We start from the raw sequence: 14874 nt of genomic DNA, 5'->3' as shown, positions 1-14874 counted from the left end.
GGACCTGGAAGGCTTGCTGTGATAGATGGAACCATGAATTCTACTGTCTACCAAAAAATCCTGAAGGAGAATGTCCGGCCATCTGTTCGGCAACTCTAGCTGAAGCGATCTTGGGTGCTGCAACAGGACAATGACCCAAAACACACCAGCAAATCCACCTCTGAATGGCTGAAGAAAAACAAAATGAAGACTTTGGAGTGGCCTAGTCAAAGTCCTGACCTGAATCCAATTGAGATGCTATGGCATGACCTTAAAAAGGCGCTTCATGCTAGAAAACCCTCAAATAAAGCTGAATTACAACAATTCTGCAAAGATGAGTGGGCCAAAATTCCTCCAGAGCGCTGTAAAAGACTCATTGCAAGTTATCGCAAACGCTTGCTTGCAGTTATTGCTGCTAAGGGTGGCCCAACCAGTTATTAGGTTCAGGGGGCAATTAGTTTTTCACACAGGGCCATGTAGGTTTGGATTTTTTTTCTCAAAACTGCATTTTGTGTTTACTTGTGTTATATTTGACTAATGGTTAAATGTGTTTGATGATCAGAAACATTTTGTGTGACAAACATGCAAAAGAATAAGAAATCAGGAAGGGGCAAATAGTTTTTCACACCACTGTATGCTCCGTGTAAGGTTAGAATACAATGTAAAGATTCAGTGTTATTTCTGTCTTTTGCTGCTGCAGCAGCACTTTATGTTTCCCTTTTTGCACTCTGTACCTTTAAAATGATGGAGATAAAAAAATGAGGAAACTGTACTGTGCCTTATAAAACAATATTGCTCCTTTCACTTTAAAATGCTGGAATCCCTAGTTGAGTAAGTCACCAATCAGCGTGTGTCAAGAGCAACAAGAAGACTGCACATGAGGACCATCTGCCAGCTGTAAGACTCAGCTTTTCAGGTAGTTTTTATTAAACCTATGTTTAATAAATTATTAATGGACTAAAAGTGTTATATGTTGGATACAGAAATCAACGAATGGATATTTTAATGTCAGTGTTTTTGGCTATTTTCAACTCAGTAATTGCCTGCAATTTTAAGAAAAGAAATAGCCACTTTACTCTTGTCTTAACACATTGGGACAGGATGGTGACATCTTACTATTTCAGAAATTTGAGTTGTATGCTGGGGGCCTAATGTGTGGGACCAAAAAGTTTTATTAATCTTGATAAAACAATATAGCCTATGTAGATATATGTGTTTTGTTGAATTTTGCTGGCTGCTTAGAAATTTCCACTGGAAACTGATTTTCTATGGTAATTCTTGTTTTTCAAATCAAGACACAAAACAAACTCTCTTTCTCTCGTGCCTGAGCTCATTTTCTCCTCTAATGTATCTTTTTAGATATACTGCATTGAAATAGACTGAATAAATTAATGCAGAATCTATGAGTTGCTTACAATCAATTCTCCATCTATATATAGTTAGATCTTTTAGGCATATCTTATCGTTCATTTCCCTATTATGTATTGTGCTTCTTTATTTGCACATTCTGTGGTGGGCTGGTGCCCTGCCCGGGATTTGTTCCTGCCTTGCACCCTGTGTTGCCTGGGCTTGGCTCCAGCAGACCCCCGTGACCATGTAGTTAGGATATAGCGGGTTGGATAATGGATGGATGGATTATTTGCACATTGTTTCTTTCAATTGCTTTTGCGTGATTTTGATAGTGTGCTATGGGAATGAAAGGTTTGATTGAATGGTTAACTGAAATTATGTTTGTAACTGATAGGTAAGTGGAGAAGAAATTTCATTTGACTAAGTGGTCACCTTTAATGATGCCCACCCCCTTGCCAGCCTCTTTAAAATTACTAGACCTATAAAGAAATTCCTGTTTATAGAAAAAAAATCCTATTTATGCAGTATACCAGCTAAACTCTTTGAACATTCAGGTTCTGCTTTTTTGGAATTATTTATTTGTATTCAAGCGTGCAACTACCCATGCACACAACCAACCAAACACAACCATAATTTAAATGTGATTAAAAGTTTGAAGTTTACAGCTCCCTTGTTTCCACTCCACAGCTTTTCGTAATGTAAATACTTGTATGTTTCTGCACATTGACAATGCAGCAGAGCTGTACCCACGTATTGCCATCTTGCAGCACTTATTATTAGCTGCAAGTGGGTTCAATTGGAAAGTTCTTCAAACCAGGATAAAATAAACTGGGTATCCAAATAAACTCACCTTTTGTATACTGAAGAATGACAATCAGTTTTGTTTTGAAGAATAATTCATATATGAAATAATCTCCATGTAAAGACCTTTTGATGTCATTATTTGGAAAGCCATCCATCCATCCATCCATCCATTTTCCAACCCGCTGAATCCGAATACAGGGTCACAGGGGCCTGCTGGAGCCAATCCCAGCCAACACAGGAACCAATCATGGGCAGGGTGCCAACCCACCACAGGACACACACAAACACACCCACACACCAGGGCCAATTTAGAATCACCAATCCACCTAACCTGCATGTCTTTGGATTGTGGGAGGAAACCGGAGCGCCCGGAGAAAACCCACGCAGACACAGGGAGAACATGCAAACTCCACGCAGGGAGGACCTGGGAAGCGAACCCGGGTCTCCTAACTGCGAGGCAGCAGCGCTACCACTGCGCCTATTTGGAAAGCCATGATTTGAAATGTCATTAGAGATATGTAGAGCTGCCAGGGAAGCCATCATTTTGCCTATTGAGAGTCAGTAACTTTTTAAACCAATCAGTTCCTCTATACTCAAGACTGCCACCAAACCAGTCCAAGTTATGATGATCAGGGGTTATCTAGAGGTCCACCTAGATGGAGCATGAGCCAAAACAAAAGCACTGCATTGCTTAAAATACAAACAGACAAATTCCAAGGGTGAGCAAAACCAAAGACAACCAAAACAGCTGTGACTGTAGAGAAAATATGAAATTGTTTTTTTTCTCTTTGGAGGAATCATGTGTGGGATCATAGAGTTTTATTAATCTTGATAAAAAGTGTAGCATATGTAGATACAAGTGTTCTGTTGAACATTGTTGGCTGCTTAGAAATTTCTGCTGGAAAATTATTCTTGGCTTCAAATCATGACACAAAACAAACTATTTCTCTTATACCTGCATTCATTATCTTTTTAATGTGCATACATAAATCATTTAATGTCTTATTCTGGAAAGCTGTGATCTGAAATGCCACTATAGAACCATAGAGCTCTTAGGGAAGTCATCATTGTGCCTATGGAGAGTCAGTAACCATTTAAAGCAATCTGTTACTATACACTGAAGACTGCTCACAGAGCTGGCTCAAGTCATGATGATCAGGGGTTATCTGGAAATGTCATCCAACTAGAATCATGACAGGTCATGGATAGCAGCTAAGTAGAATGTAAAGGCCCTTTTACAAACACTATACGGGGAGCACTGGGGGCGAGGTAGCAACAAAAACCATCTCAGGGTTTACACGCACACATATGCACCCACCCACTCACTCAGGCTGCGTGCTGCTAATGTAAGTGTACTTCCGATGCTGAAATTAGGCACAGTTGGCTATATTTTATCTTGACAGAGGTACAACTAAAATATGAACCACAGTGAAGCTGCCCATATAATATTATTAGAAGAAATTCTGATGCTGAAGAAAACCAGAAGTGACCAAGGTAAGAAAATAAGAAATGAAGAAGTCCTGGAAGGAAAACTAGAAGCACGTTAAAAAAGCGTGTAATAGCTCAGATATACTGTATAATGGTAGGAATGATCAAGTGTTTAAAATAAAAGAAATATATCACTATAATTTAGATTCATGAGATAATGTGGACCTAATGAAACAATAAAAGCTTGCTAAGACGGCTAGGGCATGCTCTAGGTAGACAGTGCACTAAGGTGTCATAGAACAGGAGACAGCGATCCAAACGTGAGCAGTGGCACAAGGAAATTTGAGTATGGACAGATAGGTGGCACTTATAAGTAACACTTTTCCAGCCTGTTCGTTTTTGGTTTTCCTGGGGTACTCTGGTTTTCCACCCATATTCTAAAGATGTGCAGATTGGGCTCTTTGGCCGTGTTACATTAGACTCATGTGAGTGGAAGTATATGTGTGTGTGTATTAAAGTGCTCTGCAATATATTGACACCATGTCCATTGCTGGTTCCTGCCTTGTGTCTTAGGGTGCTGTTGTAGGCTTCAGCTTCCCTGTGACCCCTTAAGTCAAACATAAATGCTTATAGAAAGTGAAATAATATAGAAGATGGATGAGCATTTTCAAGGCAGTTATACTGTTTGGTGCCATGTCTCCTATCTAATACTGGAATATCAAACCTGACTCTCATAACAGACAAGTGAGACTTACAAGTTTGACATTTACTGATGTTGATTCCTTCCTAAAAGACTGCAAAATAACATACAGTTAATTCAATAATGTCTGGGATTTTTTATGTTGTATTATTATATAATGTAGATTTTATCTGCTATCAGATGTATGCTGCTGCTCTTTATTACCTTTTATTTGTTGTTGCTTTCTTTTACTGAAGGCAAACTGGAACAAAAAATGTATTTTATTATTATTATTATTATTATTATTAAGCATATAAAACTAAGTTTGGACTGCATCTGTCTTTGCATTTCTGCTTGATGGATTACTTTTCTGTGCTTTCTGTTGATTAGAATAGCGTATTATTGCAGCTGCAACTTGTATTTATTTGGGAGATATTTTATTTTTACAGAGAAAAAAATATAAAAATGAATGTACTGGCAATTAAAATCAGAAAATGAATTATATAAACAGAGTCCTGTAGAACCAGAAATAACATACCAGTAAATCAAACTGACCAGATCTATAGGTTAGGATTGAAAAGAATCATAATATCAGACCATGAATCAAAAGTAAAACTGAAACAGACGCAAAAATTTTATATTTAGCATGCAAAAAGACATTATTAGTACTATTATGTATTAAAAATGTAAGTTTATAATGGATTTTGAGACGGTACTGTTTGCTGTCTTAGATTTTGATTGTTTTCATCATATCCAAAAATAGCACCTGCACTCTACTTCTTGTTGTGGAATTGACGTAATATTTTAAAGTCCTTGCTTGCACCCTCACCTTATCAAGCAGACCGAATGTACAAAGTTCCCATTCTCCCATTTGCCCTTAATGCTGCCTGTTCTACACAATTTCTCCCTATAATACATAAACTATAAATGTTTGACTGGACAACAAAAAACATATATTAAAAACATATTTTGTAAATCATACATGTGGGCACCTTAACTAAAGGAAAAAAAAAAAATGAAAAACCTCTTGTTCTGCTGATACTGCTTATTTGTGGACTTGTCAGATGTCAAAGCAGAAATTCCAACTAGAAGGTTTCCTTTAGACCGACTTCCTCTTTGCATGTTATTGCCTACAAGTTTATTTATTACAGTGAATACGTATTCGTCTTTAGATCTTGTAAGCTTCAGGCAGACATCTTTCTACTTTTTAAAACTTTTAGAGTGACATTCTCCAGTAACTGTGAAATACAGTGTTGCGTTATTTAATATTTTTGACTTCTCCAGAATTGCATAGTCATAGTTCTGAAAGATGGGCCATGGCGTAATTTTAGAAAGGCACATGAGTTTGTGACTCACGCTCACATTACTTTTGCCTGACTCAATCTTACATAAGCACAAACAACTGAAAGTAACGCAGTGTATACTAACAATGGTACGAATCTGAAACTTTGTAAACAATTGTAATAAACTGAATTTGGGGGAGGAAGAGAGATTTGTTCATGTGAGCCATTGTGTTTTTTTTTTTGTCTATAAAGTCTCACAGTAAGTGGACGTCATTGGAGCAACACTGTGTATTCCTATCATTTGCAAAGGCCACCCTTTAAAAAGCACTCAGCTCTACATTACCAATCATTTACTGAAAAATTAGAGTGAAGCAACAAAGTGTAAAACCTAATTTTACTTTAAATCTATTTGATAATGTTTGTTTGTCAAAAGCCTTTGTTTTTTCAAAACCTGCCTTCAAATCATTATTATTTTAGGGAGTTTGAGAAACGACAAAACCAAGTATGACTAGAAACCTGAAAATGAAGTTTCATATTTCTTTATGAAATTAACAATTAAACAATAATCAAATAACAAAGTAGGAATTAGCCCAATTTAAGAGACGTCAAGCAAAATGACACCTTTTATTGGCTAACTAAAAATATTACAATATGCAAAGCTTTCGAGGCAACTCAGGCAAGATGTAATTTAAGAGCAAATTTAAACTCTGAACAGTTAAAAAGAAACCAAAAGTCATTTCTTGAATTTCTCTATAGCTGCACAGAAAGGGGGAAACTCCCAAAAGAAGCATTTATTTATATTAACAATAATATTATAAATATCAAATTGGAAATATCACAAAATGAAAGAAACCCCAATGCTAAAAAGCCAATAATTTAATAATAACCTTTTCCCCAAGCAAAACAGTAGCAAGCCACGTACCTTAAGTAGACTAAAGAAAGGGAAACTTGGAGAATGTGTGCCATGACAAAGGAGAACGTTGTCAGAGATCCAACAGCCATTTAAACTGGGACTCTAAGAGGCCATCAATAGTATGCCACACCAGTAACATACTGGTCCTTTAGTAGTATTTTATGGTTCTTTACTTGTAGCTCTATTGCTTCACAAAGCACCATTTCATTCTGAGAAGGATGCTCTTCATATGAAGTTGGCTCTTTGTGGTTTGAAGAACATTGTAATATATAGAAAAAAGCACAAATCTTTAATGTATAGTAGTCTACAGGACACTAACAGATTAAGAAAACCTGCACTTAGCCTGTGGTACGGGAGAGATGGAGCTAAGTCCTTTTAAAATCATGACACATTGGTATTTCACAAATCTGTTACCATTCAAAGCTAAATAAATAAAGGTTCTTTCTAGAACCTTCATGTGTATGGGTCTTTTGGGGACCAAAGATGGGTCCTCTATGGCATCACTCTGAAGAACTGCTCTGGCACCTTTATTTTGAAGTGCACAGGTAAAATGCTAAACCCAGTACTAAATGCACCATAGTGAATAGTAAAAAAAAAACATTAAACATTAATTAACAAAGATTATGAACAAATGATTATAAAGAAACAAAATGATAAAGGAACAAGAAAGCAAGTTATAATAATCAATATTATGCTATTAAAAGGCATAAGAATAAGGCATAACAAAAGGCAGAGATGAAATAGAGCTGTAATCAACACTATAAGTACAACTGTTAACTTTTTAATAAACTTGTGCTGAGCACCATGTCATTAATCTACGTAAATAAACTGATAATCAACCAATGAGGCTGCTTCCTAGAAATCAGCCAGTCACAATGTACAATGATTCATACCTCTCTGTGAAGCTTCAGCTTCAGACAGTTCTGACTCCCCATCCTTCAGATTCCTTTCTTACAAACTTTATCTTTTTAATCACTGGAAACTGTGGCACAAATAATAATAGTTATAATAATAATGAATGATTCCCATTTATTTTAAATCAACTAAAAGTAGTTCAACTAGGAAGATGTGTCAGGATATGTAGACTTCAATTTACAACCTTATTACTTACTTGTGTGAGGTTTATAGTATGTTTTCACAGATTTTTTTTCTAAGACAGGGGTTCTCAACCTTTGTTTTGGTGTACCATCCCCAGGAACTTGATTGTTCTGAAGTACCACTGTTTTTGTGGTCTTAAGTTGTTAATTACTCAACTGTAACTAGGTAAGACTAAAAATGATATTTCTTTATCCTCCCAGAATTGTATTTTGGGTTTAGTAAGGTATTACAGACAGTTTTTTGTGCACATGTGTGTGTCTTTTAATTCAGGGGTCGCCAACTCCAGTCCTGGAGGACCATCATGACTGCAGATTTTCATCCTAACCCTTTTTTTAATGAGTGCCCCATTTGTGCTGCTAATTAACTTCTTTTGAATTCATTTTAATTGAATTGCTTGTTTAAGATTTCTTCATCATTCCTCTGAATTGCTTCATTTCTTTCCATAAATGGCACCCAAAGAGAAATGAAATGTGAAGTGAGCGAGCTAACAGAAGACCAATTAAGTCAGGGCCTCAGACTCCAACCGATTTCACTCCAACCAGCTGCGTTTTTAAAGGCTGATAGGATTACTGGACTGGGGTTGAATTCTTATTTTGTTAGGTTTGTTTTTTTTAATTTTTCTGGTGTTCTCTCTAGATTGATTCTGAAGTAATTGTATTAGTTCTGCAAATTTAATTTCCTTGACTGCATACTATGTTACTTTCTTGAAATAAAATGAAAGAAATTAAAAAAAATTATAATGATCATCCTGAATTTCTGGATTTATCTTGTGTGCATGAATTACATTTATTCAATTACAGTTTCAATCATTTAAAATTGAAAAATACAATCTGCGCAAAATAATACAAAAAATCAAACATTAGTACAGTATGTCATTGTTAAGTTTCTGACATTTGCTGTTGTGTGACTGCATCAGGGTGTGGACATTACATTAGTTTGTAAGTTACACTTATAAAGAGTAATATTTAACAAATAAGTCACTTTAAATGTCACACCTGATGCTTTCATTTTCATAATTTCCAAATTTAAGGCTACCTTTGTGAAATCAAACTTGATAATTGATAACGATAATTTCAGAATTCCCATAAAACAGCTCATGTTCTGTTGTTTTCAAGCTACCTCACATAAATAATCAGATTTTGTATTTATACAAAACTAGTCATTGAATTGGCTTGACTATAAGTGCGGAAATTATTTGTAACTGGAGATGGCATAGTGTATGCTCCTATACCATTCGGATATGTGCCATATGAGCTCTTGTCAGCTTTTACTATATTAATAAACATTATATTAGCTGAAAAACACAATTAATGATACAAATTTAGTGTTTGTTGAATTGTTCTCAGGATATAAGTATGCCATTTCAACAGCTCTTAATTGTACATCTCTGAGATTGTGTTTCTATTAACACATTGCTTGTTGTATGATTGGAGAGACTGGCCGTGTGCTTCAAAACAATAACAGACACAGATATGTACATTTTGGAAACACTAAATACATTTTATTATGAAACAATGCCTAGTTAGATGTGATGAGGTTGGTACCCAGTCTGTTAACTCCTCTCTTATACCCATTTGCAGAAAGGATAGGCACTGACTTCCAATGACCATCAACTGGATGAATAAAGGTTCCCTTTTTTATTGGGTCTTTGCATGGCACTGTATTGAAAATAGATAGATAGATAGATAGATAGATAGATAGATAGATAGATAGATAGATAGATAGATAGATAGATAGATAGATAGATAGATAGTAATAAGATATTGGTCCCAAGGGAGAAATTTGTCAAAAAAAAAAGCAAATAGTCTCACCATTTACTAAACATACTCAACTGACACTTGATTGATCACAACATTGTGCTCTCAAAACATGCATGAATTATGGATTTTTATTTCTAATTCTATAATGGCATATAAGAGGATCTGATAAAAGCCTATTTTAGCCTTGAAAGCATAGCAGGATTCTACCATTTCATTAAGTTAAACCCTGCATGATTTTTAAGTAATGGGTACGCACAATCCTGTGCCAAAACTCATTTGCCCTGGAAACACTTCTTGACATAAAACTGCAACTGAGTCAGTTTTTTTCTCTCTCTGTCTTCCTTCACTCACGTTTGCTGCTCTTTGCTTTTTTTTTGTGCTCTCTTGCATACCACCCAGAAATTCTTCACATACTACTATAAGGAACATATATTAGATATCTACTGGATGACATTGTCAATACCAGGTTAAAGTACAGTATTTTAAAAGTATACAGCAATCCCTCCCCGATTGTGGGGATTGCGCTTGAAAGGTGAAAATCCGCGAAGTAGAAACCATATGTTTGTATGGTTATTTTTATATATTTTAAGAACTTAGAAACTCTCCCACACTGTTTATAAATATTCTCCGCACAGTTATACAGTAAACCCTTGTTTATCGCGGTGAATCTGCTCCAGACAGATAAATGAATTTCCACGAAGTAGAATTCTTTATTTATAAATCTAATATTTTCGCAGTTAGAGCATAGAAAACCTGTTTACGACCTTCTAAATACGTTTTTTAACATTATTAGAGCCATCCAGACATGAAATAACACCCTTAGTCAAAAGTTTAAACTGTGCTCCATGACAAGACAGAGATGACAGTTCTTTCTCACAATTAAAAGAATGCAAACATATCTTCCTCTTCAAATGACTGCACGCGTCAGGAGCAGAGAATGTCAGAGAGAGAGAGAAATGCAAACAGTCAAAAATCAATACGAGTTGGTGTGCTTTTAAGTATGCGAAGCACCGCTGCCGCAATGAAGGGATCAATGTGAAGATAGTCTTTCAGCATTTTTTAGAGGAGCGTCCGTATCTTCTAAACAAACAGCCTCTGTGCAAACAGCCCCTCTGCTCACACCCCCTCCGTCAGGCAGAGAGAGTGAGAGAGACAGAGAAAAGCAAACAATCAAAAATCAATACGGGCTATTAGAGCTTTTAAGTGTGCGAAGCATCGCGCGGGAAGCATATCTTATATCATTGAGGAGTTTTATTTAATACGTAATATGTGCTCTGATTGGGTTGCTTCTAAGCCATCCGCCAATAGCGTCCCTTGTATGAAATCAACTGGGCAAACAAACTGAGGAAGCGTGTACCATAAATTAAAAGACCCATTGTCCGCAGAAATCCACGAACCAGCGAAAAATCCGTGATATATATTTAGATATGATTACATTTAAAATCCGCAATAGAGTGAAGCCGCGAAAGTCGAAGCACGTTATAGCGAGGGATCACTGTAATGCAATATTTAAAAGTGTTTTGAAATATAAACTCTGTAATATATTGTACAGTATAATGTACAGGGTGGGCCATTTATATGGATACACCTTAATAAAATGGGAATGGTTGATGATATTAACTTCCTGTTTGTGGCACATTAGTATATGTGAGGGGGGAAACTTTTCAAGATGGGTGGTGACCATGGTGGCCATTTGGAAGTCGGCCATTTTGGATCCAACTTTTGTTTTTTCAATAGAAAGAGGGTCATTTGACACATTAAACTTATTGGGAATTTCACAAGAAAAACAATGGTGTGCTTGGTTTTAACGTAACTTTATTCTTTCATGAGTTATTTACAAGTTTCTCTTTGTTTACAGCCATTGACATGTCGCAGAGGTTAACACGTGAGGAGCGGATAGAAATTGTGTTGATGTCTGGTGAACGCAGTAACCGGGTCATTGCAGCAGATTTCAATGCAAGACACCCTACGAGACCACCCATCTCCCATGCTACAGTTAGCAAACTGCTTGCTAAGTTTCGTGAAACTGGTTCAGTGTTGGATTTGCCAAAATGTGGACGCATGAAAACTGTCACTAATGAAGAAACATCAGTGGCTGTCCTAGCTTCATTCAGCGAGAGCTCACAGCGTAGCACTTGCGCATGTCACTGGAGAGTGGCATTAGTCGAACATCCTTCGGCGGATATTAGCTACTCACAAATGGCACCCTTACAAACTCCAGCTACTGCAGCATCTCAACGAGGATGACCCAGATCGGCGCACTGAATTTGCAGAATGGGCAAAACAAAAATTGGAACAGGACCCTCAGTTTACGCAGAAGATTTTGTTCAGTGATGAGGCAAACTTTTATGTGAATGGTGAAGTTAACAAACAAAACCACCGCTATTGGTCTGACACTAACCCACATTGGATAGATCCCTCCAAGACTGTTGGAACAAAAAATTGATGGTATGGTGTGGTATATGGGGTACAAAGATAGTGGGGCCATTCTTCATCAATGGAAACCTCAAGGCCACTGGATATGCGAAATTGCTACATGATGATGTGTTTCCCTCTTTATGCACTGAAGCTGGCACGTTCCCTGAGTTTTTCCAGCAAGATGGTGCACCACCACATTATGGGTGTCAGGTCCGAGCACTCCTAGATGAACAGTTTCCTGGAAAGTGGATTGGTCGTCGAGGGCCAGTTGAATGGCCCCCAAGCTCTTCCGATCTGACTCCCTTAGACTTTTATCTTTGGGGTCATCTGAAGGCAATTGTCTATGCTGTGAAGATACGAGATGTGCAGCACCTGAAACTACGGATACTGGAAGCCTGTGCTAGCATTTCTCCTGCAGTGTTGCTATCAGTGTGTGAAGAGTGGGAGAAGAGGGTTGCATTGACAATCCAACACAATGGGCAGCACATTGAACACATTTTATAAGTGGTCAGAAACTTGTAAATAACTCATGAAAGAATAAAGTTACATTAAAACCAAGCACACCATTGTTTCTCTTGTGAAATTCCCAAGAAGTTTGATGTGTCACATGACCCTCTTCCTATTGAAAAACAAAAGTTGGATCCAAAATGGCCGACTTCAAATGGCCACCATGGTCACCACCCATCTTGAAAAGTTTCCCCCCTCACATATACTAATGTGCCACAAACAAGAAGTTAATATCACCAACCATTCCCATTTTATTAAGGTGTATCCATATAAATGGCCCACCCTGTACATTTACATCACATTTAATATATTTAGTACTGTTTTTCTAAAATATATCTTACAGTATATTACTCTTATTAGTTAAAAAAATAAATATAATGTTATGCTTTGTAAATATATATATTGCAATATACAAAAACAGCAAACATTTACATATTTTACAATAATTCCCAATATACTGGTAGTTACTGTAATATATTGATCACTTATATATATATATATATATATATATATAACTTATTTAAAAAGATATTTATATTGATACTAACATATCCAAAGATTAAAATCTCTTTTAAAGATCAATGTTTACGTATTTTGAGACTTATATATGAATAAATAAATAAAGTGAAAGACTATGCAAGCATAACAGAAGTTTTAGTTAAGAACAAGACATCCACCAGTTTATTTTACTTTTTTAATAAGAGTCCTGGTGCCAACACATTTCCTTTTTTCTTCTCTGACGAAAATCAACTGGTGCATACAAAGCAATCAACACGATCAAAGGAATTTAAAAATTCAACATGTATATCATACAATATGTGTCAAGAGGCTTTGGGATGAGTTCCATGGTCTCCAAAATTCATTTCACAATATCCTCAAACACCATTGGGACTCTCACTTTGGATCTGAATGATTCAACCCCTATGCTTTTATAGTGAAGGAAAGAGTCCCCAAGTTTCCTCAATATATAATAAAATATTGCATTTGCTTTGTTTCTGGACAACCTGCTATTCTGCATTTCAGTTTACTAAGATGAACTGGCATCCCCTTGCAGACTGTTCCACATTCCAGTACTTGATAATGCAAGTTTGGAAAAGAGAAATAGATGAGTAATAGCTCTAGATGTAAAGAATATACCTAAAAGCTTTAATTTTGTTGCTATAAATCAAAACATGTTTCCCTTCTTTACTCAACATTTTAATTATTTAATCAAATGCCCTTCTTCAACACTCATTTTCTGATTGTGAAATTTAGCACAGATGGGTCCTTATGTCATGATGTTAAATATTCATCTATTTATTCATCCATTCAAATTCCGAACCCACTTATTCCAAAATAAAAAGGTGGGAGGTCAAGGCCATTTCTGGCAGCATTGGGTACAAGGCAGGAACCAACTCAGACAGGACACCAGCCCATCACAGCAGTTAAATGCTGAGGTCAGGTGAATTCACTGCTGTACAAGTGAGGCATGGCATCTTCGACATGACAAATGTAACAAACACAGCTTTCTCAAACTCTTTCTAAAGGGCCAAAGCCTATCCCAACAGTGCTGGGTACAAGGTAAGTACAGTAACTAAGCCTAGCCTGAACAGAACCCCAGTCCACCACATGACCATGTACACAAAACCAGTTTAGAGTTGCTAATATGCCTAAAATACACATCTTAAAATTTTAGGAACTACACCAACTCCACACAGGTAGCGACTAGGCAAAGAATTTAAAGCTACAGCAGTCAAGGCAACGGCACTAACCATTGTGCCTATAACATTAGGTGTAGAAGGCAGAAATATGTGTTATCACTGCTTGGGGAGTCTACATACTGTGTATTAACACTAAATCAGCAGGGGCAACTTGTTTTGTGCCCCACTAAAGCTGCATCACAGAAGTTCAGTCTCCTGCGCAATCTCCTTCTGTCATGTAATCTTAACTCTTTTGCCTTTTTTCACAGTAATTTACCAATAGCTTGTGTAAAGTACCCTCAAACTATCCAGACCAACAGGTCATCTGTAGACAGACAGTGTACAGTTTTAAAGGCCGTAAAACAATTACCACCACCTCTCATAGAGTGTGTGCTGATTTTGTGACTCTGGTTGATGCTGTCAATGCTGCGGAGTTTATCTACATCTGTATCAGGTATAAATCTCTCCACAGCATATCCATTTCACTAGTCTGAAACTGGGCACCCTTGGAAACAAATGATGACAAATAAGTGTCTACTGCTAATGTTTATAGGACGGTTTAAACCTGTGAGCCAGGCTGGAAAAAGAGTTGTACAGAAATACATCAGCACACTATCAATAACGAAAACCATGGAGCTGACAAAATAAGTCATGAAATGGAGCAAAGCTGAAATGAAAAGTCCATGAACTTTTTTCTTCTTTCGGCTACTCCATTTAGCGGTTGCCACGGCAGATATCTTCTTCCATATATTTCTGTCCTCTGCATCTTGTTCTTTTAAATGAAAAGACCATGAACAAAGGTCGTAAACACAACAGGGAAGAAACAAAGCTATTAGATTCTTGTAATATTTAATGTTTGGTTCATGCTACGCAATACTTGTTGGAAAACCCGTTTCTTTGATCTGCATTTCACCTCATCCGATGTGCCAACGTTTTGACATCACCAGCTTTTTCAATGTCACCATGTTGGCATGTG

General features: G+C 36.8%; 1 protein-coding gene and 1 long non-coding RNA gene across 2 annotated transcripts in view; one reads left to right on the top strand and one right to left on the bottom strand.

Moving 5' to 3' along the window:
- The window catches only part of LOC120533888, a 247275-nt gene that overhangs the window by 17465 nt on the left and 214936 nt on the right, over positions 1–14874 (bottom strand). The gene's annotated exons all lie outside the window — the stretch shown is intronic.
- The window catches only part of tfec (transcription factor EC), a 233226-nt gene continuing 219174 nt past the window's right edge, over positions 823–14874 (top strand). Inside the window, exon 1 of the mRNA XM_039760976.1 lies at positions 823–895. The gene's annotated coding sequence lies outside the window, so the exon portion shown is untranslated. The remainder of the gene's footprint in view (positions 896–14874) is intronic.

This window comes from Polypterus senegalus, chromosome 8 (genome assembly GCF_016835505.1).
Source record: "Polypterus senegalus isolate Bchr_013 chromosome 8, ASM1683550v1, whole genome shotgun sequence".
NCBI lineage: Eukaryota > Metazoa > Chordata > Cladistia > Polypteriformes > Polypteridae > Polypterus > Polypterus senegalus.
This window is presented reverse-complemented; position numbering and strand designations above follow the sequence as displayed.